The following is a 23,289-nucleotide window of genomic DNA, read 5'->3' on the forward strand; positions in this document are numbered from 1 at the left end:
CACCAAATTCCCAACTTAAGGACAATAACTAAAAGTGCTAGGTGGGAGACAACCCACCATGGTATGATCCTCCTTTTTATTAGTTTTAATTTATTTCTGTCAGTTTTAATTTCCAGTTCTGCATATTTACTTTTATTTTGCAATAAAATAAAAAGAGGAATCGACGCGCAAGCGTATATGACGCGCACGCGTCGTGTGTGACTGCGGAACAAAGAGAAAACGAACGATGGAGACACGCGGGAGGGGTGCCTGGAGCACGAACCCCCCATGCGTACGCGTGCCCCACGCATACGCGTCACCTGCACATTAGTCCATCCACGAGTAAGCGTCAGTGATGCGTACGCGTGGGCTTCCCAATCGGCGTAAAAGAGTGTCTGAACAGAGAGTTGTGATTGATAAACCACTATTTTATGGTTTATCTTGTGCTCAATTGAGTGGTTTTTATCTACTCTTTACCCACTTATTCATACTATTTGCATGGTTTTACATTTGCCTTCCTAATTATGTGCTTTAATTGAAAACATGTTTCTTTGGACTTATCTTTGCTAATATTAATCCTCTCTTATCACCATTAGATGCCTTGATATGTGTGTTAAGTGCTTTCAGAGATTACAGGGAAGGAATGACTTAGAGGATGGAAAGGAAGCATGTAAAAGTGGAAGGAATACAAGAAGTTGGAGAAATTGCTAAGCTGTCCAGCCTGATCTCTTCGCACTCAAACGGCTATAACGTTAGCTACAAAGGTCCAAACGATGCGGTTCCAGTTGCGTTGGAAAGCTGACATCCGGGACTTCGATTTGATATATAATATGCCATAGTTGCTCTGACGCTAGGCGACGCGACTGCGTGCTCCATGCGGACGCGTCGCAGTGACGGAAATTCAGCATGTTTGAATTCGTAACCAGCGAATTCTGGGTTATTTCTGACCCAGTTCTCATTCCAGAAAACACAGATTAGAGGCTATAAAGTGGAGGAATGCATCCATTAAAAAAAACATGCTCTCATAATCACAATTTTAGGAGTAGATGTAGTTTTTAGAGAGAGAGGTTCTCTCCTCTCTCTTAGGATTAGGATTTAGGATTTCTCTTAGTTTTAAACTGCTCCCTTACTTTCTAAAACCCCTACCTTACTTTCTAAAACCCCTAAGTTACAAGACTCATAACCAATAATAAGAACATACTTCCCTGCAGTTCCTTGAGAAGACGACTCGAGGTTTGAATACTCGGTTATCAATTTCAAAGGGGTTTGTTACTTGTGACAACCAAAACGTTTGTGTGAAAGGACTTTTGAAGGTTTAGAAACTATACTTGCAACGAGGATTTATCCGCAAATTTCTAGACCACGCAAAAGTTCCTCTCATCAAAATGGCGTCGTTGCCGGAGAATTGCAAACGTGTTCCTTATTATTGGTTATTGTAAATATCTTATTTTTGCTTGTTTATTTGTTTTTATTTTTGTTTTTATTTTTGCTTTTTCTTAAGTTAAGAGGTTATTGGTTTTTATTTTAAAATTTTTATTTTATCTTATCTTATTTTAAAAATCAAATTTCAAAATTCAAATTTAAAAATTTTCAAAATTCAAATTTAAAAATTTTCAAATTTCAAATTTCAAAAATTCAAAATTCAAAAATTTAAAATTCAAAATTTCAAAATTCAATTTTCAAATTCAAAATTTAAATAACTTTTTAATTTAAATTTGTTTTTATTTTGTTTTTAATTTTTATTTACTACTATGAACTCTCACCCCTTTGGCTATGAGTCTGGTTACAATTATGTTGCAGGAAGAAGAAATTACAATGAGAACAGGCATCAAGGTTGGAACAATCAAAGATGGGAAGAGCCACAAGGATTTGATCAACCCTCATGGCAACAACCACCTCCAATGGACTATCAACAGCCACCACCATATGCCTATAAACCCTCTCCTCAACACAGCTTTGAACCACCATACTCACAAGCCACCTACAACCATTCACCTCCATATGACCCTAACCCGTATCCACCATACCAACCACCCTGTGAACCAAATGAACCCTCCTATCCACCCCAAACCTCCATGGAGAAAGCACTTGCCGATCTAAACTCTACTATACAAGCTCTCTTCGCCCAAATCAGACCACCAAATACCTTCAACAATCAACCCTCAAGCTCTAGTGCACTTCCTTGTCAACCACAGAATGATCTCTCCATCCCATCACCACCATCCATGGAAGAGCACCCACATCCATCAATCCAAGAGCAACATGATCTCAATGATGCTATTGACATGGAACAAGAGAGAAGGGATCATCTTTGCGAATCCATACTTCATAAGGAGCTAGACGAGGCCCTAAAGGTGAAGGTAGTAAAAACCCTTGAAGTCGAAGGAGTGGTTGAAGAATTAGTGAAGGAAAAATCAAGGGATCATCTCAAGGAAGCAGCGGACCGATTTCATGCAACTCTATATCAACTAAATCAAGCGATAAGTCAATTAGGTTCCCGACGCTCGGACACTCAAAGTGCTCCCATGGCTTCATGTGGGCAATCTAATGAAGAACGTAGTATGAAGGAGATATTAGAAACTCCAGTGGACAGTACGGAGCATGACTTTGTACTGGAACAAGTAGAGGAAGCTGTAATTATCAAAGAAGAAGAAGTGGTTGAAGATTTAGGAGATACAGAACCTCCATAGGAAAGTCCAGTCGTAGAACCCCCTTTCAAGACGTTTGAAATTGTTGTTGAGGAGGGTGTACAAGCTCCAAGGCATATCACAGTTGAAGACTTGGAAGAATGGTCAGTAGTAAGAACTGTCCTGCAAAGTTCATTATGGTTGGAAGCTTTAAGTTTAAACGCAAAGGTTGGTGTAGAGCTCAATTGAATGGGTCTGGGAAGTTGTTTGGACGCTTCAGTTAGAATTCTAAAGCTGAATCACCCGGATGGAATCATGATAATCAACTTGAAGACGGGTGCAAAAGCAAGATTTGGGACCCCGGAATTCATTCTGGCAATTAACACTCTTGGGGCCTTGTAACTTGCTTTAACTTACTTGAAGGCTTTCTGCGCCTAGTTTGGGACCCCGAAGGTTACTGGAATCACAAACATTGGTGGAGATTCCTGGATGAGTTCAAGCACAAGCCACCATAACAGGGAGCTCACCAAATGTCCAACTTAAGAACTTTAACTAAAAGTGTTAGGTGGGAGACAACCCACCATGGTATGATCGTTTCTTTTTCAATTTTATTTCATGTTGTTTGTTTTTATTTTATTTTAATTTTCATTGAACCTGGAAGTTTTCATAGCATTCACATTAAGCATTGCATTCTGCATATTGCATCAAAAAAAAAAAATCACGCACGCAACGCGGCAGCGTCGCTGACGCGTCCGCGTCACCAGTGCAATGGGAAGAAAAGAAAACGAACAGAAAGTCACGCGAGAGCGTGGCTGGAGGCGTGCCAATGGCACAAATCATCCCACGCGACCGCATCGCTGATGCGACCGCGTCATATGGGAATAATGGCCTCCCACGCGACTGCGTGTCCCACGCGGCCGCGTGACCAAGATTTCGACGTCAAAGTGGTGCACATCCAAAAGTTGTGCGAGAGTGGTGCTGGATTGGTGCTGAACGCATAATCCTTCCCACGCGGCCGCGTGACCCACGCGATCGCGTCATATTCCTTTAAAGCCCACTCACGCGATCGCATGCCCCATGCGATCGCGTCACTTAAAATTTGGCACTAATATGATTTTGAACAGAGAGTTGTGCGAGTGCGAGGCTGCCCTCGCGCCAGTAGCATAAACTGTGTCACGCGGCCGCGTGACCGACGCGACCGCGTCAATCCTTATAAGTGCAAGTCACGCGACCGCGTGCCCCACGCGTCCGCGTCGATTGCGCCGCACAACTTATCCTAATTTGCCAAATATCTTATCTTTTCTCCCCCAATCCTAATTTTTCCTCCCTCCTTTCTTACTTACTTCTTCTTCCCTTCTTTCCCTTCTCATTCTTCTTATCTTTTATTTTATTTTACTTAATTTATTTGCATATTTCATTCATTACATCTTAATTTTGTGCATATTTTTGTTTTCTTTTCTAAATTCATTATTTTTCCTTTGGTGTTAAAATTTTCTTATTTAACTGTTGCATCTTCTCTTGAATTATTTTGGGTGCTTAGTGACTTATTTTATTCTGGATAGGTAATATTATTTATATCAATACCAATCTTTTATACCTGTATTACTTTTACATTGACTTGAATTTTTATTATCTCTCCTTACCCACACTCTCTTCCCTATTTTTGCAAATTTTTGCATTCCTGATTTGCCATGTACTTCTACTGTTTTCTCATTTGCATGTTGTAGCTACCATGTAATTGAGACCCTTATTATCTGGCATTAATACCCATATTTTATTTATTTTCTATCTTTATTTTTGGGTTACTTTTTCTTTTCCCTCTTCTTTCAGGATGGCCACCACGAAGGGAGCGAAAAAACTTCTTAAGGGGAGACAAATAAATCCATCTGCACAATCTTTGAAGAAAAGCATCAGTTGGAACAACCCATCCACCTGCACATCTCAGCATGCACCGAGGACGGTGCAATCTTTAAGTGTGGGGAGGTCGATACCGATCTCCATGGGTTAGTATTTCCTTCTCAAACACCAATGTTTTATTTTCCTTGTTAGTTGTTGCATTTGCATATTTGATTGCATATTTGTTTGTTTGATTTTATGCATACTTTACTACTTGGTTGAAGTAATATTTTCTTTTTCAAGAAACCTTTTAAGAGTATTTTACTAATTTGAATAAAATTTAATGTTACACTTGTTTAAAGAGATATTATACTGGAACATGGTTTAGAGCTCGAACACACAAAACCTGTGAGATTTTGAGCCTATTTGAATTGGTTGCATTTTTCAACCAATATTTTATTTTTGATGTGTGTTTTTCTCTCTAAAATTGTGATCTTTGTCTTGCTTAATTCTATATTTCCATAATTTGATGTATGCATACACTTACATAATTGAGGCCTTTATTTCACTGAGCTTACATACCCATATGGCCTTACCTTTCATTATCCCTTGCAAATCAATTTTGAGCCTATTTTACCCCTTTGTTCTTTTTATTTAGCACATCATTAACTCTAAGCGAAAAACAATAATGTCCTTAATTTGAATCCTTGGTTAGCTTAGACTAGTGAGAGTGCTTATGATTTAAGTGTGGAAAAATTGGGTTTGGAACCATTTGGTTTGAGAATTGAGTATGTTAGAATTTTCTGAAAATGTGAAAGAAATGTTTAGGAAATGATTCATGCATTCAATAATTTAATCATATGCATTGAGAAAAACAAAAGAAAATAAAAATATAATATAAAAAAAAGAGAAAAAAAAAGAGAGAAAAAGAGCAATTAAGTAAAAGGGGACAAAATGCCCCAAAGTAAGTGGTAAAAGCAATGCATATGTACTGTACTTGAAATTAGAATGCATGAATATGTAGAAAACATGGTTAATGGATAGTTAAATGTGGTATTATGATTACATGGATTGTCTAAAGTTAGGTGAGAAGTTTAAGTTAATTAAGGATTCAGATTTTAGTCCACTTGGCCGACTGCTCCCTTACTTTCTAAAACCCCTACCTTACTTTCTAAAACCCCTAAGTTACAAGACTCATAACCAATAATAAGAACATACTTTCCTGCAGTTCCTTGAGAAGACGACTCGAGGTTTGAATACTCGGTTATCAATTTCAAAGGGGTTTGTTACTTGTGACAACCAAAACGTTTGTGTGAAAGGACTTTTGAAGGTTTAGAAACTATACTTGCAACGAGGATTTATCCGCAAATTTCTAGACCACGCAAAAGTTCCTCTCATCAGTGATGCCATGGCGCTGGAGGCGCACGAGTGGTCACACATACGCGTGACCGACGCTCATGCGTCAGTTCCTATTTTTGGCCACCCACGCGTACGCGTGGACGACGCATACGCGTCGAGTGGATATTTCAGTTTTCACGCATACGCGTGATGCAGGCGCGCGCGTCGACTCCATTTCCTATTTTCTATTTCTCTTCTTTCTTCTCTCCTCTTTTGCTCCTTATTCTTCTTTTCTCACTTTCTTCTCATCCTTATTCTCTTTCATTCTCTTTTACATACTGCATTTGCATACTTTTCTTCATTGCATTTTAATTTTATTCATATTTTTATCTCCTTTTCTAATTTCCTATTTTACCATTGGTGTTAAATGTTTTTATTCAACTATTGTATATTTTCTGATATTATTTTGGTACTTAGTGACTTGTTTTACACTGTTGGGTGATATTATTTATCTGTTAATGCCAATCTTTTATGATACCTGTGTTCCTTTTGCATTGACATGAATTTATACTGTCTTTCATTACCTACTATCTCTTCTCCATTGTTGCAATTTTTGCACTATTGATATGCCATTTACTTCTACTATTTTCTCACTTGCATGTTGTAGCTACCATGTAGTTGAGACCCCTTATTATTTGGCATTAACCCACCCATACTTTATTTATTTTCTTATCTTTATTTCTGGGTTACTTTTCTTATTTTTCCTCTTCTTTCAGGATGGCCACCGAGAAGGGAAGGGAAAAGCTTCTCAATGGGGCGACAGACAAGTCCATCTGCACAATCTTTGGAGAAAAGCATTAGTTATAGCAGCCCGTCCACTTGCACATCTTAGCATGCACCGAGGACGGTGCAATCTTTAAGTGTGGGGAGGTCGATACCGACTTCCGTGGGTTAGTTATTTCCTATTTCAACACCAATGTTTAATTTTTCTTGTTAAATTAGTTGTTACATTTGCATGTTTGATTGCATGTCTCTTGATTTTATGCATGTTCTTCTACCACTACTTGGTTGGAGTGATAAATTCTTTTTCAAGACCCTTTTTATAGCATTTTACTAATTTAAATTAAAACTTTTTTGTTAAACTTGTTTGAAGATTGTAATTTGGAACATGGTTTATAGCTAATAACACACAACCTGTGAGATTTTGAGCTTAATTATATATGGTTACATTATTTAACCATAATAATTTATTCCTGTGTTTTTTCTTCCCTATGATTGCAATCTATAGTTTGTTCTATTCTATATGTCCATTGTTTAGTGTATTTGCATGCATACATATGATTGAGGCCATCATTTGTTATTAGCTCACTTATCCCAAATAGCCTACCATTTCAATTACCTTTGTTTGCCACTTTGATCCTTTTAATCCCCATTTATTCTTTATATTACCACATCACTAGCCTTAAGCGGAAAAATAATTAATTAACTGATTTGAATCTTTGGTTAGCTTAAGATAGTGTGTTAACTAAGTGTGGGAAATTGTGGAAAGCCTGGGTTAATGGGAATGTGTTGTGTTTCCACTCTATTTAAATATTGGAAATTTGGGTGCATACTCATGTGAGATCAGAAAAAAAAAACATATGCATTGATAAAGTAGATAGGGGACAGAATTACCCCAATGTTAAGTTTAATAAAAGATTAATGTATATGTGGTGAAATTAAAGAAAAATTTGATACATGAGTATGTGATGCAAAAGTGGAAATTTTGGGTAGCTAGGCACGATTTTAGAGTTATATAGAGTGTATGTATGTTAGGTGAGAGTTTAGGTTAGTCAAAGATTCATATTATAGCTCACTTGGCCATACATATATTCTCACCCTTACCTTATCCCCATTACAACCTTGAAAAAACCTCATGATGTTTGCATTGGTATACTAAATATTTGTTGATTGGTTAGATGAAGAACAAAGTTTTAGAAAGCATGACTAGAGAAGAGTAGAGTAAATTAACCCTAGACACTTGAGCAATTAGAGTGCATATACACTACCAGTGAGGGTTCAATGCTTGATTCTATGTTCCCTGCTTTCATGAGCTATCTTCTTACAAGTTTACTTGTCTTTTATTGTGTGATTTGAATTAGTGGAATCTGATTTATTTTTGTCTTGAAGAACTTGTTTACCTTTAACCAAGTAGATAGAAACATCTTAGCATATAGTTGCATTCAAATAGATAGGTTGCATTTCATAAATTTCACCATTCCTCTTCACTCTTTTAGTTCTCTTGAGCTTCGCATGAGGACATGCTGATGTTTAAGTGTGGGGAGATTTGATGCACCATTATTTTGTGCTATATTTTGTACTTAATTGAGTGGATTTTATCCACTAAACTCACACTTATTCACATAATTCTCATATTTTACATTTTCCTTCCTAATTTTATGTTATGATTGAAACATGCTTCTTTGGCCTTAAACTCGCTAATTTTAATTCCCTCTTATTACCATTCGATGTCGTGATATGTTTGCTGAGTATTTTCAGGGTTTATAGGACAGGAATGACTTAGAGGATGGACATGAAGCATGCAAAAGTGGAAGGAATACAAGAAATTGAAGAAATTGTTAAGCTGTCAACCCTGACCTCTTCATACTAAATCGACCATAACTTGAGCTACATAGGTCCAAATGAGGCGATTTCAGTTGTGTTAGAAAGCTAACATCTGGGGCTTCAAAATGATATGCAATTTGGCATGGTTGCCATGCAGTTAAGCGACACGTACACGTTCATTACGCCTATGTGTGACGTGCACCACGTGCAGAAATTGTAGAAGACGCTGGGGACGTTTTCTGGGCTCTTTTTGGCCCAGTTCCAAGCCCAAAAATACAGATTAGAGGCTGTAGAGTGGAGGAATCAATAAAACAACAATTCATTCACATAATTTTATGTTTTAGATGTAGGTTTCTAGAGAGAGAGGCTCTATCATCTCTCTAGGTTTTAGGGTTCCTTTTAGTTCTTCTCAATTCCAGATTTCTATCTTAGTTTAATTTAGTTTTCTCTTTTACTTTTATTTATTCTAATACTTTAGTTTATCTATTTCCCTTGTTAATTACTTTATGTTGCTATTTTAGTTTATGAACTCTCATGTTAGATTTGATTTTCTATTTAATGCAATTTGAGGTATTTCATATTTACGATTGCTTTATTCAATTTATGTTATTGATGCTTTCAATTGGTTGTTTGGATTTTATTATCACTTATTGCTTTTCTATGCTTTTATGTTGTGTCTTCCAAGTATTTGATAAAATGCTTGGGAGGATTTTAAGTTAGATTTTCCTATTCTTAACTTGGATTGATTGGTATTTGAGACTTGCTAGTTGATTTGAATCCCTCTAAAACTAGTCTTTCCTTAAGAGTTGACTAGGACTTAAGGAATCAAATTGATTTATCCACTTGACTTTCCTTCATAATTAGAGGTTAACTAAGTGGGAGTAATGGACAATTGATGTCACAATTAAGGAAGATAATGAGGATAGGACTTCCAATTCTCATACCTTGCCAAGAGATTTCTTAGCTATTAGTCTACTTTCTTGTCATTTACTTTCCTTGTTCCTTATTTCAAAAATCCAAAAAGATACTTTTCCATAACCAATAGTAACATACTTTCCTGCAATTCCTTGAGAGACGACCCGAGGTTTAAATACTTCGGTTGTTATTTTTATTGGGGTTTGTTACTTGTGACAGATAATTTTTGTATGAAAGGATTCTTTGTTGGTTTAGATACTATACTTGCAACGAGGATTTATTGTGAAATTCTAAACCGTTAAAAATTCTTTCATCAGTATGTCCTTGCATAATTTGGTCATTGATCCATGGGTCAACCCTTGTGAATGGAGCCATTTCAGGGATCACCAACCCTATTTCTGTGCATATATAATTCAACTTGGCATTCATTCACACCTTGAATTCTGTGAATTTCCTAAAATTGTTTAAGTGTTGCAGTCTGAGATCTTGGAAGTCTGTGTATAATTATGGCCAATCAAATCCTCGAGAGAATGGCTGCTCGTTTGTGCCTATTTGAGCTTAAAGAGGTGGAGGTTGTGAAGGCTCACTTTCTTGGCCCTACTAAGGGCGCACGTTCTTTTCCTTTGCCGTACTTGTTGCTGTGATGGGGTTGTCTATAGGTACCAAAACACTTTCTTCATCAATGTTCACCCCCACAGTTTTACAGAAGCGCTGAATGAGGCTTGGGAAATCAAGCCTTGAATTATGGTGCACATTATTTGCCATCCTCTAAATATTCTTGGGGATGATATCTTCAACTCTTATCACTTCCTCTATCATTATTGAATGAATCAAAATGACCCTCTCAACTGTGACCTCCGAGTTATTAGATGAGGGGATGATTGATCTTTGGACAAATTCAAACCACACTCTTGCCACTGGAGTAAAGTCACTTCTTCTTAATTGGTTAGGCTTTTTTTTTTATCAAAATCAAGCTTTCATTGAGTATCCTGCACACAAATATCCCAAAAGACATCATTGCACCTTGGATAGGTGCTCAATCTCAATTTATAAGACATCTTAGAAGAAGAGGAGGCAGAGGATTCTCCGAAAGGCAGAGGATTCTCCAGATATTGTCTAGCCCGAAGTCAATGGATTGGCCTCTTACATAGCTCATGTAAGAAGGTTCTTCTTGGCCTGCCAAGGCTGTATTGACATAAAATTCTTGCATTAGTGCAAGCTCCACCTTATCGGTTGGATTGCATAGGATATTCCACTTCTTTATTTTTATTTATAACATAATCTTTGTGTTGGTCTGCCTCTAGTTGGAATCGTACCTTTGGGATCACTTTCTTTGTGATCATCCAACACTTGAATTGGTTCTCATGATATTTGGACCGGAGCCTTCCCTCATCATATTCAGGGATGGTAGATTCCTTTCCCTTTCTTTTCTCTAGATGATAAAGTAGCATTCTTAGGTGCTTTATAAAATGATAGAACCTACAACCCTAAACTTGAAGAATTTGCTTGTCTCCATGCAAAAGAATGAGAGCAAGTGGTAAGAAAGGGTGACGGGAAGGGGTTTTGGTGAAGGACAAGGGTGTTGGAAAGGGAAATGAGGTGGTTAAGGCTTCGGGTAAATTTGTGTATGAAGGAATGAAGTGTGTGTGATTGTGGAATAGGGGTGTAGATTCGGCTTTGTGTAAGAAGAGTAAAAAAGTGGGACTGAGTGATGGGAGGAGGGAAGTGAACGTGCATTTATAGGGGAGGGGTGGTGGAATGTGTAGTTAGGATAGAACGGGTGTTAGGATGGATGGTTTGCATGTGCTCATTGATAAACCACAATTTTATAGTTTATATTGTATCAAAATTGGTGAATTTTATCAACTTTTCCTACATTTATTCACTAGAATAGTATGATTTTGTGAATTCTCCCTAAATTGTGCTTAAGATTGAAAACATATTTTTTAGTCCCTTAATTTGCCAAATTTAATTTACTTTAATTCATTCATTGCCTTGATGTGTTTGTTAAGTGATTTTAGGCTTAGAAGGCAAATATTTGATTGAAGAAATGAAGAAAAAGCATGTAAAAGTGGAGAATTCATGAAGAAATGAAGTTTTAAAAATCTAACCGGTTACGTGTATGCATGACCTTGCGCGTACGCACCACCTGAGATTTCGCCATGTTGCGCGTACGCGTGACCTTGCGCGTACACGTGACATGAGGCATGTGTCAATTAAAGAAAATGTGGCTGGCAATTTCTGGACTCTCTCAAGCCCAAATCCAACTCATTTCTGAAGTATTTCATGCAATTCTCAAAGAGGCACAAGGAGAGAGCAATTAGGCTAGATTTAGATTAAATCCATCTTAGATTTAGGCTTTAATTCTTGTTTTGATCTAGTTTCATTTACTTTTTCTTGTTGAATTGCCTTAATTCTCTTAGTTCTCTTATTAATTTCCTTTATTTTGTTACTTTCATGTTTATGAACTCTTGTTAATTTTGATTTCTATTAATGCAATTTATGTTTTCATGTCATTGTTGCTTCTTTTAGTGATTGTTATTGTTATCATGCATTTGGTAGTTTAGATTTTATTATTCTTGCAATTTTACCATGATTTTCTTTTATGCCTTCCAAGTATTTGATAAAATACTTGGTTTGTTTTTAGAGTAGATTTTAGCACTCTTGACTTGAGATTGAGGACTTAGGCTTCTTAATGTCATTGATGTCCAATGTGATTGGTAATTTAGGATTGTTAGTTGATTTTAGGATCAATTATATCCACTTGACTTCACCCTCCGATGTTAGAGGATAACTAAGTGGAATTAACCCTTTGTAATTACCATGTTGTGATCAATAATCTAGATAAGAAACCTTAACTCTTAATCCTTGCCAGGAGTGTCTTTTAGCATTTATATTATCTTAGTTGTAACTTTACTTTCTTGCAATTTACCTTTCCCGTTCATCACTCCAAAACCCCCAAAAATATCTCATAAGCAATAATATGCACACTTCCTTGCAATTCCTTTGAGAGACGACCCAAAGTTTAAATACTCTCGATTTTTTTTTGTTTGACTTAAGTGACAAACAAATTAAACTTTGATTGAGGGTTAATTGTTAGTTTGGATCTATACTTCAACGAAATTATTTTGTGAAAATTCCAAACTGACGATTTCCCTCACGTCAGGTTTTTGGCACCGTTACCGGAGAATTGCAAAAGTGCGCTCTTTATTGGTTATTGTATATATGTTAATATTGTGAATAGTTTGCTTTTGTTTCTTTGTTAGTTTTTGCTAGTTGTAGGATTTTGTTCTCTTTGTTCTTATTAGCTTTTGTTTTGATTTTCTCTTCTTACTATGAGTTCTCACCCATTTGGCTATAAGTTTGGTTACAACTATGTTGTAGGAAATGTGAGCTTCAATGATGGATCACATTGTGGATCAGGAATTCGACTGAGTGAGGAGCCACATGCTTATAGACAACTGATGAATCCATATTTGATGGTAATTTTTGGTTGGAATTGAGTGGATTTCATCATGAAAACCTACATTTATTCCCTTAAATAGCACGATTTTGAGTTTTCCTCCTAAATTGTGCTTGATTGTGAAAACATTCTCTTTTGAGCTTAATTTAATCAATTTTTAATCCATTTGCATTCCATTCGATACCTTGATATTTTTGGTGAGTGATATCAGATGTAATAGATAGGAATGGCTTGGTAAGAATGGAAGAGAAGCATGCAAGAGGGAGGAAACATGAAGAAAATAAAGGAGAAAAGCTTTGCAAAGTATGTGTGTGCACAGCCTCTTGTGCGTACGCACACACATGTGTGTACGTATAGGTACCAGCGCATGCGTTCATTTTAAAAGTCACGTGGCTCACGTTTGGAAGGATTTGGAGGCCCAAATCTGATGGCCTAGAGCTCATATTGGAGGGGGCAACACTTGGGAAAACATAGCATATCATTAGGAGTAGTTTTTAGATAGTTTTAGGAGGCTTTAGGTTTAGTTTTCTCTAAGTTTTCTCTCAACTCTCTTAGGGTTTTCATTAGGGTTTATATTCCAAGTGCTATTTCTATTTTTTATCTTGGATTTTGCTTGCCTCCATTGTAAGTATTTCTTAATTGCTCTCTTTTGTTGCTATAATTTTGATATTCTTTCTTGTAGTTAAAGACATATTGTTAATTATAAACTTTTTACAATTTTGATTTCTTGTTGATGAATTTTATGATTGATGATTATTATATGCTTGGTTGATTTAGTATCGTTACTTTTGATCATTTGTTGCTCATAGTTTCAAGCATTTTCTCAATTTTGTAATGATTTGTGTTTATGCCCACCAAGTGTTTGTGAAAATATCAATTTTGATTATGAGGTAAATTTTCACCTCTTGGCTTGGAGAAAATGAGCATGTGGATTCCTAGAGTTGGAATGTCCAACATTTAGTGATAATTCTTGGATTGTTAATTGTTTTTGTTTCTACTAATGCTAACTTGTTGCTAAGGCAATTAGTAAGTGAGTTAGAATTTGTAGATTAAGAACAATTATTTGCATTTGCATTTTGCATGGTAGTAAATATTTGCATTTACATTTTGCATGGTAGAGTAAATACGTTTCTTGAAAACAAGAAATTTTAAAGAAATCTCTTAAGGCGTTGCATTGATTAGATTTGAGAACTTGTTTTTCAACTTTCTTGAAATATACTTCTTAAAGAACATAGAAAAGAGCTAGAACAAAACATCTAGTGAGACTTGAGCTTTAATTGTGTGGTTGCACATTTTCAACCACAAAATTTTGTTCTTGTGTGTTATACTCCTTTATGATTGTGATCTTAGATTTGCTTGAATCTTTATGTCCTATATTTGATGTTTTGAATGCATTTAATATGATTGAGGCTATTTTTGAAATTGAACTCACTAATCCATATGGTCAACCCTTACATTCACCATTGTAACCCATTTTTGAGCCTTTTAAATCCCCTTTTCTTCCAATATTAAGCACATTATTCTCCATAAAGTAAAAAACTATTAATGTCCATGGATTGCTTCTTTGATTAGCTTGGGTAGAGTAGTGTGTGTTACTTAAGTGTGGGAGGAATTTTTTTGGGAAACATTGGTGATGAAACTACATTGGGTCTTCATCAAGAAAAATTTGTGAAAATGGGTGAACACTCATGAATTCATTGTTTAAACCATATGCATTTATTTTTGTTGACAAAAACAAAGAAATTTTGTTTTGCAAAAAAAAAAAAATTCAAAATCAATCTTGTGCATAATAGCATATGAAATAAAGAGTTAAATAAAGAATGCATATGTATGTATCTTGGAAAGAAAATGCATGAGTGAATGCGAGAAAGGAGATAAATGGAAAATTAGGGTATTTTTCTTATGTGTATATAGGATGATATAGGATTAGGTGGGTTGCTTGAGCTAATCAAAGAACCAATCTACTAGTCCACTTAACCATATTAATCCTACCCTTACCCTAACCCCATTACAACCCTCCAAAGACCTCATGATATTTGTATTCATGCATCAATATTTGTTGATTTTTAGATGATTAGCAAATCCTAGAAAAACATGATTAAAAGAGCATTGAGTGATTAAGCTCTACACACTGAGCGATTAGAGCGTATACACATCCGGTGAGGGGTTCAATTGCTCAATTCTATGCTTCTATCTTTTACCTTGTGTTTTCTTGTAAGTTGTGGAATTAATTTTTGAAAACTTCAAATCAATCTTTGGATGTTGACCATATTGCATTAATTTTTTGCCTTGGCCCTAATGATCTATCTTGAATTAATTGGGAATCTCTTGTTTGTTTCTTTTGCCAAACTCAATAGGAAGCCATATTATAGACATAAGTAGTTAATATTTTGCTTAGTTGCATGCATGTAGTTAGTACATTAAATAAGTTGTTGCCCTTTTACCTTTCTCCTTTGATTGAGATTAGCATGAGGACATGCTAGTGTCTAAGTGTGGAGGAATTGATGAATCCATATTTGATGGTAATTTTTGGTTGGATATGCTATTTCATCATGCAAACTTACATTTTATTCCCTTAAATAGCATGCTTTTGAGTTTTCCTCCTAAATTGTGTTTAATTGTGAAAACATTTTCTTTTGAGCTTAATTTAATCAATTTTTAATCCATTTGTATTCCATTCGATACCTTGATATTTTTGGTGAGTGATTTCAGATGTAATAGGTAGGAATGGCTTGGTAAGAATGGAAGAGAAGCATGCAAGAGGGAGGAAACATGAAGAAAATAAAGGAGAAAAGCTTTGCGAAGTATGCGTGCGCATAGCCTCTTGTGCATATGCACAGCCTGAGATTCGGCCAAGTGTGCGTACGGACACACCTGTGTGTACGCACAGGTACCAGTGCATGCCTTCATTTAAAAGTCACGTGACTCGCGTTTGGAAGGGTTTGAAGGCCCAAATCTAATTGCCTAGAGCTCATATTGGAGGGGCAACACTTGGGAAAACACAGCATATCATTAGGAGTAGTTTTTAGATAGTTTTAGGAGGTTTTAGGTTTAGTTTTCTCTATGTTTTCTCTCAATTCTCTTAGGGTTTTCATTAGGGTTTATATTCCAAGTGCTATTTCTATTTTTTGATCTTGGATTTTTGCTTGCCTCCATTGTAAGTATTTCTTAATTGCTCTCTTTTATTGCTACAATTTTGATACTCTTTCTTATAGTTAAAGACATATCGTTAATATATATACTTTTTGTAATTTTGATTTCTTGTTGATGAATTTGATGATTGATGATTATTATATGCTTGGTTGAGTTAGTATTGTTGCTTTTGATCATTTGTTGCTCATAGTTTCAAGCATTTTCTCAATTTTGTCATGATTTGTGTTTATGCCCACTAAGTATTTGTGAAAATATCAATTTTGATTGAGGTAAATTTCCATCTCTTGGCTTGGAGAAAATGAGCATATGGGTTATTAGAGTTGGAATGTCCAACATTTAGTGATAATTCTTGGATTGTGAATTGTTCTTATTTCCACTAACGCTAACTTGTTGCTAAGGCAATTAGTAAGTGAGTTAGGATTTGTGGATTAAGAACAATTATACTCACTTGACCTATCTTTCGATGTTAAGGGTTAACTAAGTGAGATTAATACATCATAATTGTCGTAGTTGTGGTTACAACAAGGAAAGGATCCCCTAGCTCATTCCAAGCCAAGAAGCCATTTATGCTTTGAATCACACACACACACACACACACACACATCAATCACTTTTACATTTTACTTGTTCATATTACATAGCTAGTTCTTTAATTCCTTTATTAGTTCATTAATTGCAATTTTGAATGTTCTTTTATTCCTTTGATTGTTCATCTCTTTATTGAAAATCCCTTTATTGTTACAACCGAAATTGTGCACTATTGATCGCTAAGTCCTTGGGAGACGACCCGGGATTCTACTTCCGGATTGAATTGGTTTTGAATTGTGACATCTCTAATCTAAACTTTGGTTGTGAGTCGCTTCGTCGGTTGGGACTTTACATGCAACGTTAAATTCCATCTTTCTTCCCTTTTCGGAGAAAGAGATTTCCTAACTGACAATCTGGTGGCACCAACAACCTTCTTAACAACAACCTCCTCCGGTCTCTTATGGTTATGATCTGCCCTGCAATGTGTTCCAATCTAATGGATATGGTGGACCTTCTTGTTGTTATCAACCATAACCACCATATGCCTATAAACCCCCTCCTCAACATAGCCCACAACCTTACTCACAAGCCTCATCTTTCCAAACAGCTTCTTACAACCCATATCTGCTATACCACCAATCTCATGTTCCACACTCTTGTGACCACTATGAACGAATACCCGTTGAACCACCCCCATTCCAACAACAATATTCCCAAGGGCCACAAATTTCATATACACCTCCTCAATGCTCTCACCAATACGAACCACCCTCTAATTATGAAACCTTTCTCCCAAACAATGAACTCCTCTCTCCATCTCAAAAACTTATGCATGACACTCTCATTTCATTTCTTCAAGAGCGATGTGAACCTCAAAGGAAGCAAGTAAAATTCATGGCTACCTTGACCGAGGTAGTAAGCAATTTTGTCTCATAGCGCTTATGCACTCAAAGTACTCCCATGGCCAAATGTGGAGAATCAATTGAAGAGCATAGTATGAAAGAGAGGTTAGAAACTCAAGTGGAGAATGATGAGTGGATTTTTGTATTGGAACAAGTGGAGGAAGCCAAAATTGTCAAAGAAGAAGAAGTGGTTGAAGACTTAGGAGATGTTGAATGCAAAGAAGAATTTAAAGTTATAGAGCTTTCTTCTGTAGAGTTTGAAATTGGTGTTGAGGATGGTGCACAACCTCCAAGGCACATTGTGAGTGAAGAAATGGAAGAAATAGAGCAAGCAACAAATTCTCTTAGTGATGATGATTTTGCATCAGTGCTTGATTTCCTTGAGTCTATTGAATTTTCCCCCATTGATTTGGAGTTTGATGTTGATGTAGATTTTGCTCAACCTCAAGCTTATGACTTAAGTGATGGGGAAGAGTTAAAAGAAATTGGTGAGGAAGAGATTGAATTTGAAGAAGCTTATCAAGTGGTTGGAGTTCCTCAAAAAAGACGAACGGGAGTGAAAATTTCTTTATCAAGACCATTGGAGGCACCTCTCTGATGAACGAAAATTCTTATGCCGGTGTAGAAGTTAACAATGAGTTCAATCGTGAGTATAGTCTAACCGACACGCAAATATCGCATCAAACAATTCTAAAATCTATGACCGAGAGTATTGATCCTGGGTCGTTCTCCCTAGGAATTGCTTTAGAATGCACATCATTGATTAGGAAGTCTTTTGTGGTTTTTGAGAGTCGGTGCAAGAATTCAAACTAACAAAAGTAAACAACAATTAATTGAGATAAAAGCCTTGGCCAAAGGTGAGTATTGGACGTTCCATCATTATAGTTTCCTTCAATTGTGATAAGAATTAATTATTGCTTCACTTAGTTAACCCCCTAATAATGGAGGAAAGTCAAGTGAAAGTAACTAACTTGAGTCACAAGTCCTAGCCTATCCCTAAGGAAGTCTAGCTTTAGTGCACTCCAAGTCAATTAGCAATTCTTAATTCCTAATCAACAATTGATATCCACTACTCAAGTGTCTCCAATAACTCAACCCCTAAGCCCAGTAAGAGAAATCTACTCCATAGCTAGGGTTGTCATTTTCACAAACAATTGGTAGGAAATCATAGAAGACATGACAAATTTGAGAGAAAGAAATTGAATTAAAACTATCTAACTCAAGCAATCATCAATCAATCAAGCAATTGAATGAAATTCCTCAATTCATTAATCACAATTTAAAGTAACAATGTGACAAATCTAGATCCAAGTGAATGAATCAAGAGAACACTAATTGAGAGTAGAAGAAGAGTAGATCTACAACCTGTATCAAAGTAGAAGTGAATTAGCAATGGATCTCACCAAGAAATCAAAGAAGAATTGCAATGGAGAGAGTAAAATCCTAGAGAGAAGTTGGAGTTTCTCTCTCTAAAAGCCAAAATGTAACTAACTACCCAAAATATCTAGAATAATGTCTAATTGTCCCCATCTCCCTAATCCTTGGTCTTTTTATGCTCTTCCCGCCAGAATTCTGCTCCAAAACAGGGCCTGCCACTGCCTGAAATAGCTGGTCACGTTTTCTTCTTAAAAATCACGTGCGGCCATCGGCGCGTACGCACACAGTGCGCGTACGCGTCCCTGGGGCTTTTTGCAATCCACGCGCAGGCATGCAGTACGCATGCGCGTCCAAGGATTTCCGGCCCAGCCATATAAGCGCACCGGCTTCTCATTTCGGCTCCATCTAGCCGGCTCTGAGGGTGCACATCCGCGCGTACGCGTATGGTGCATGTGCGCGCCCATGCCCAAGTTCCAAAACTCTAATTTTTCCATGCTCCTTCCATTCATGCATGCTTCCTTTATCTCTCTTAGCCATTTTTGCCCTATAACTTTTGAAACCACTTAACAAACGGGTCACGTCATCGAATGGTAATAGAGGAGGATTACGATATATCAATTTTAATGCAAAAGAAGCATGTTTTCATCTATGAAGCAAAATTAGGGAAGGGACACAAAATCATGCATTTTTATATGAATAAGTGTGGAAGATCATTGATAAAACCCTCAAAATCTATACATGATAAACCCTAAAAACGGGGTTTATCACTCTCTCCAAGCCATCACCATCCCCTTGAATATGATTTGCTTGAGACGGATGGTTGGATCTAAGAGCAAAAGGGAGATGGTTAGTGGTTGGAAACAACATTCAAGGTTCATTATGGTTAAGAGCTCAAGGCCTAAATGCAAGGATTGGTGTAGAGCTCGATTGCTTGGGTTTAGAAGGATGTTTGGATGTTTTTATGAGAATTCTAAGGACTTACCACCCGATTGGAATTGTAATGATCAACTTGAAGACGGGTGTGAAAACAAGATTTGGGATCCCAGATTACCACATGAGGATCAACTTTGGGAGCTCATGGCTTGTTTAGAACTTTATCAAGGCTTGGTGCAATCAATTGAGAATCTTGGAGAATTTTGGAATCTAAGCATTGTTGGAAGTTCAAGGATGAATACAAGCACAAGCCACCATAACAAAGAGCTTACCAAATGTCCAACTTAAGGACTTTAACTAAAAGTGCTAGGTGGGAGACATCCCACCATGGTAAACTCTTTCCATTCTTTCTTTTGTATATAGTTGATGAATAAATTGAGTTTCCATTGGTGAGATTTGTGTTTCAAGTTGCATATTTGAATAGTTAATAATCTTGTCTTGAATTGCCTTTTTATTTTGTATTGCATCTTTAAAGATTATGTTAATTTGGAGTTTGGTTGGTTTTAAATGCAAATAGTGATTGGAAAGTCTTGTTTATGTCTAAGTCTTGTAAAAAAAAAGAGAGAGAAGAGGTCACGCATACGCTTGCCTTACGTATACCCGTGAACCCCTGAACAGAGAGTTCAACTTGTTATGCCAGTACCATGCCACTGCTGTGCATTGGACAAGTCAGGCATACGCGTGACCTTCTGCGTACGCATGACCCCCTGGTCACATACTCTTCTTTTCTTCTATCCTCTCCATCTCTTTTCTTCTTTTATCTTCTCTTCTCTTCTTTCCTTCCTTCAACCATCATCCATCACCACCTTTCCCCATCTATCACTATCTTTATTTGTTAGTTAGTTAGTTTAATTTTCTGTTTTAGTGGATTAGGTTGTTAGTTTAGATTATATTTTGGTGATAAGTGTTGGATTATTAATTTGATTTGTTGATTGTGCTGAGATATTGCTGCTGATTACCAACATGATGCTATTTTTGCATCGTTGTTGTGAATGTTCATAGTTGGATTCCTTTATTGAAGTTATAATTTGTTGCTTGGTATTGAATCCTTCATGCTTAATTTTTGGCACACCAAGTACTTATAAAATTTCCTTCAACGTATTCTAAAACTTTTGAATCACATGTTTTGGCCACCATGTGATTTGATTTCATTATTTATCATTAGGCAATTTGCTTCTATTTGATGCATTTGTTGTTAGGTGATGCTTACTTATGTTGAATTTTATTTAGATCACCAAGTTTGTGCATCGATATTGTGGAATTGTGAAATTGGATTGTAAGCTCACCTAGGGACATCTTTTTGAATTTTTAAGCTATATGGACCATGCTTGCTATGTGATTGATTTTATCTTATATCTTTTTTTTCCTAAGTTACATAGTGCCCATGCTCCCCACTTTATGTCAATTAGGTTATATGAGAAGAAATTCAAAGTGTGTCATTGATTGATATGTGAGTTCTATATGTTTCTTGGTCTGTTAAGTTTTCTTGCACATCAACCAATTTCCATTCATTATCCATTTCACAATTACTTGATTCTTACTTGAGTGCCTTTATGCTTCTTTGTTACTTGTTTGTTTGTCTTAATTTACAAGTTTTCTTTAAAATATCTCAAGCACACTAGAATGAGTGAAGTGCATACTTTATTGATGTAATTGTAATATAGCTTTCAAGTGCTAGTGTGCGAGTTCAAAATCACACGCAAACTTAGAATTTGCGCACTATTTTTCTTTAATGTCACGCATTAACTCACTCACTTCATTTTAGAAATTCTTACCTCATTCCAAGAATTTGGGCTTCCTTGCCTTTGAGTTTACTCATTTTACTATATTTTGTTTTATATTCTTCAGGAGGAGTCATCATTAGAAACAAGAAAAGTAGAAGAAGGAATATGTAGCAGCCAGATGACCCACCAGCTGAAGGTGGGGTAATGACGACTCCTTCCACTCCACTTGACTTCATATGCATCGAGAACGGTGCAAACTTTTAAGTGTGGGGAGGTCGTTTGACTGAGCGGCTAATCTTGGGTGAAAAAAATTTCTAATCCTAATCGCTTTTCACATTGCATTTCACTTATTGCATTTTTTTCTTAGTTGATTGCATTTGTTTTCACATATACATATACATATACATATAATAAGCTTAGTCAAAATAATAAAATTTTCCAAGAAAAATATTCTTAATAGGGTATTGACATTCTAAAATTGATTTGAGTTAAAATATTTTTCATAAAACTTGCTTGAATTATATATTGTGGAACATAATTTTTGAGCTAAGAACACACAACCATGTGAGTTTTGAGCCTAATTATGTGGTTACATCATATTAACCCCTAACTAAAAAACAATAAATGTTCTTAATTTGGATCTTTGATTAGCATAGGCTAGTGAGAGTGTATATCATTCAAGTGTGGGAAAGTTTGGGAATATTGGTTGAGATAAAAGTGTATTTTTATATTTTTGTTGAAAATTTTAGGAATTTGGTACATACTCATGCATTAAATATTTAAACCATATGCATTGATACTTATTATATATTTTATTTAAAGAAAAGAGAAGAAAAAAATAAAAAGAAGGAAAAGAAAAAGAAAAGGAGAAAAAAAAAAGCAATAAGAAAGGGACAAATGTTAACCCCAAAGTAAAGTAATAAGAATAATGCATATGGGATGTGAATAGAAAAGAATGCATGAGTGTGTGAAAAGGTGAATAATGGGTAGTTAGGTTTGCATTTGAATTATATAGGTTGTTATATGTGTTAGAAGAGAGAGTTTAAGTCAGTCAAAGAATCAAATTTCAAGCTCACTTGACCATATGCAACCTTACCTTTACCCTAGCCCCATTACAACCTTGAAAAAGTCCTCATGATACTTGCATGCATGTATTGAATAACTATTGATAGTTAGATGAAAAACAATTCTTAGAAAGCATGATTAGAGGAGAATTGAGTGAGTCGACTATAAACACTTGAGCGATTAGAGTGTATTCACATCCGGTGAGGGGTTCGATTGGTCAACTTTATGTTTTCACTTTTTATTATTTCTTATCTTGCATGTTTGTAAATTCTTTTCTAGAATGCTAATCAATTGTTGGATTTGACTTGGTTGTGATTGTTTTAGCCCTTATGTTTATATATGTATTCTTGTAAATTGATTTACTTTGACCAAGTAGTTGCATGCATTTAGATAGATTGCATAGGTAGTTTACCTTGAATAAATATTGATACCCCTTTCTTGTCTTTCATGGGTTTAGCATGAGGAGATGCTATTGTTTAAGTGTGGGGAGATTGATAAACCACAATTTTATGGTTTATATTGTATCGAATTTGATGGATTTTATCAACTTTTTCTACATTTATTCACTAAAATAGTATGGTTTTGTGAATTCTCCTTAAATTGTGCTTAAGATTGAAAACATACTTTTTAAACCCTTAATTTGCCAAATTTAATTGACTTTAATTCCATTTGATGTCTTGATGTGTTTGTTAAGTGATTTCAGGCTTAGAAGGCAAAGATTGGATTGAAGAAATGAAGAAAAAGCATGTAAAAGTGGAGAATTCATGAAGAAATGAAGTTTTGGAAATTTGCCCGGTTGCGCGTATGCATGACTTTGTGCGTACGCGTCACCTGATATTTCACCG

This window comes from Arachis ipaensis, chromosome B08 (genome assembly GCF_000816755.2).
Source record: "Arachis ipaensis cultivar K30076 chromosome B08, Araip1.1, whole genome shotgun sequence".
NCBI classification, from domain to species: Eukaryota; Viridiplantae; Streptophyta; class Magnoliopsida; order Fabales; family Fabaceae; genus Arachis; species Arachis ipaensis.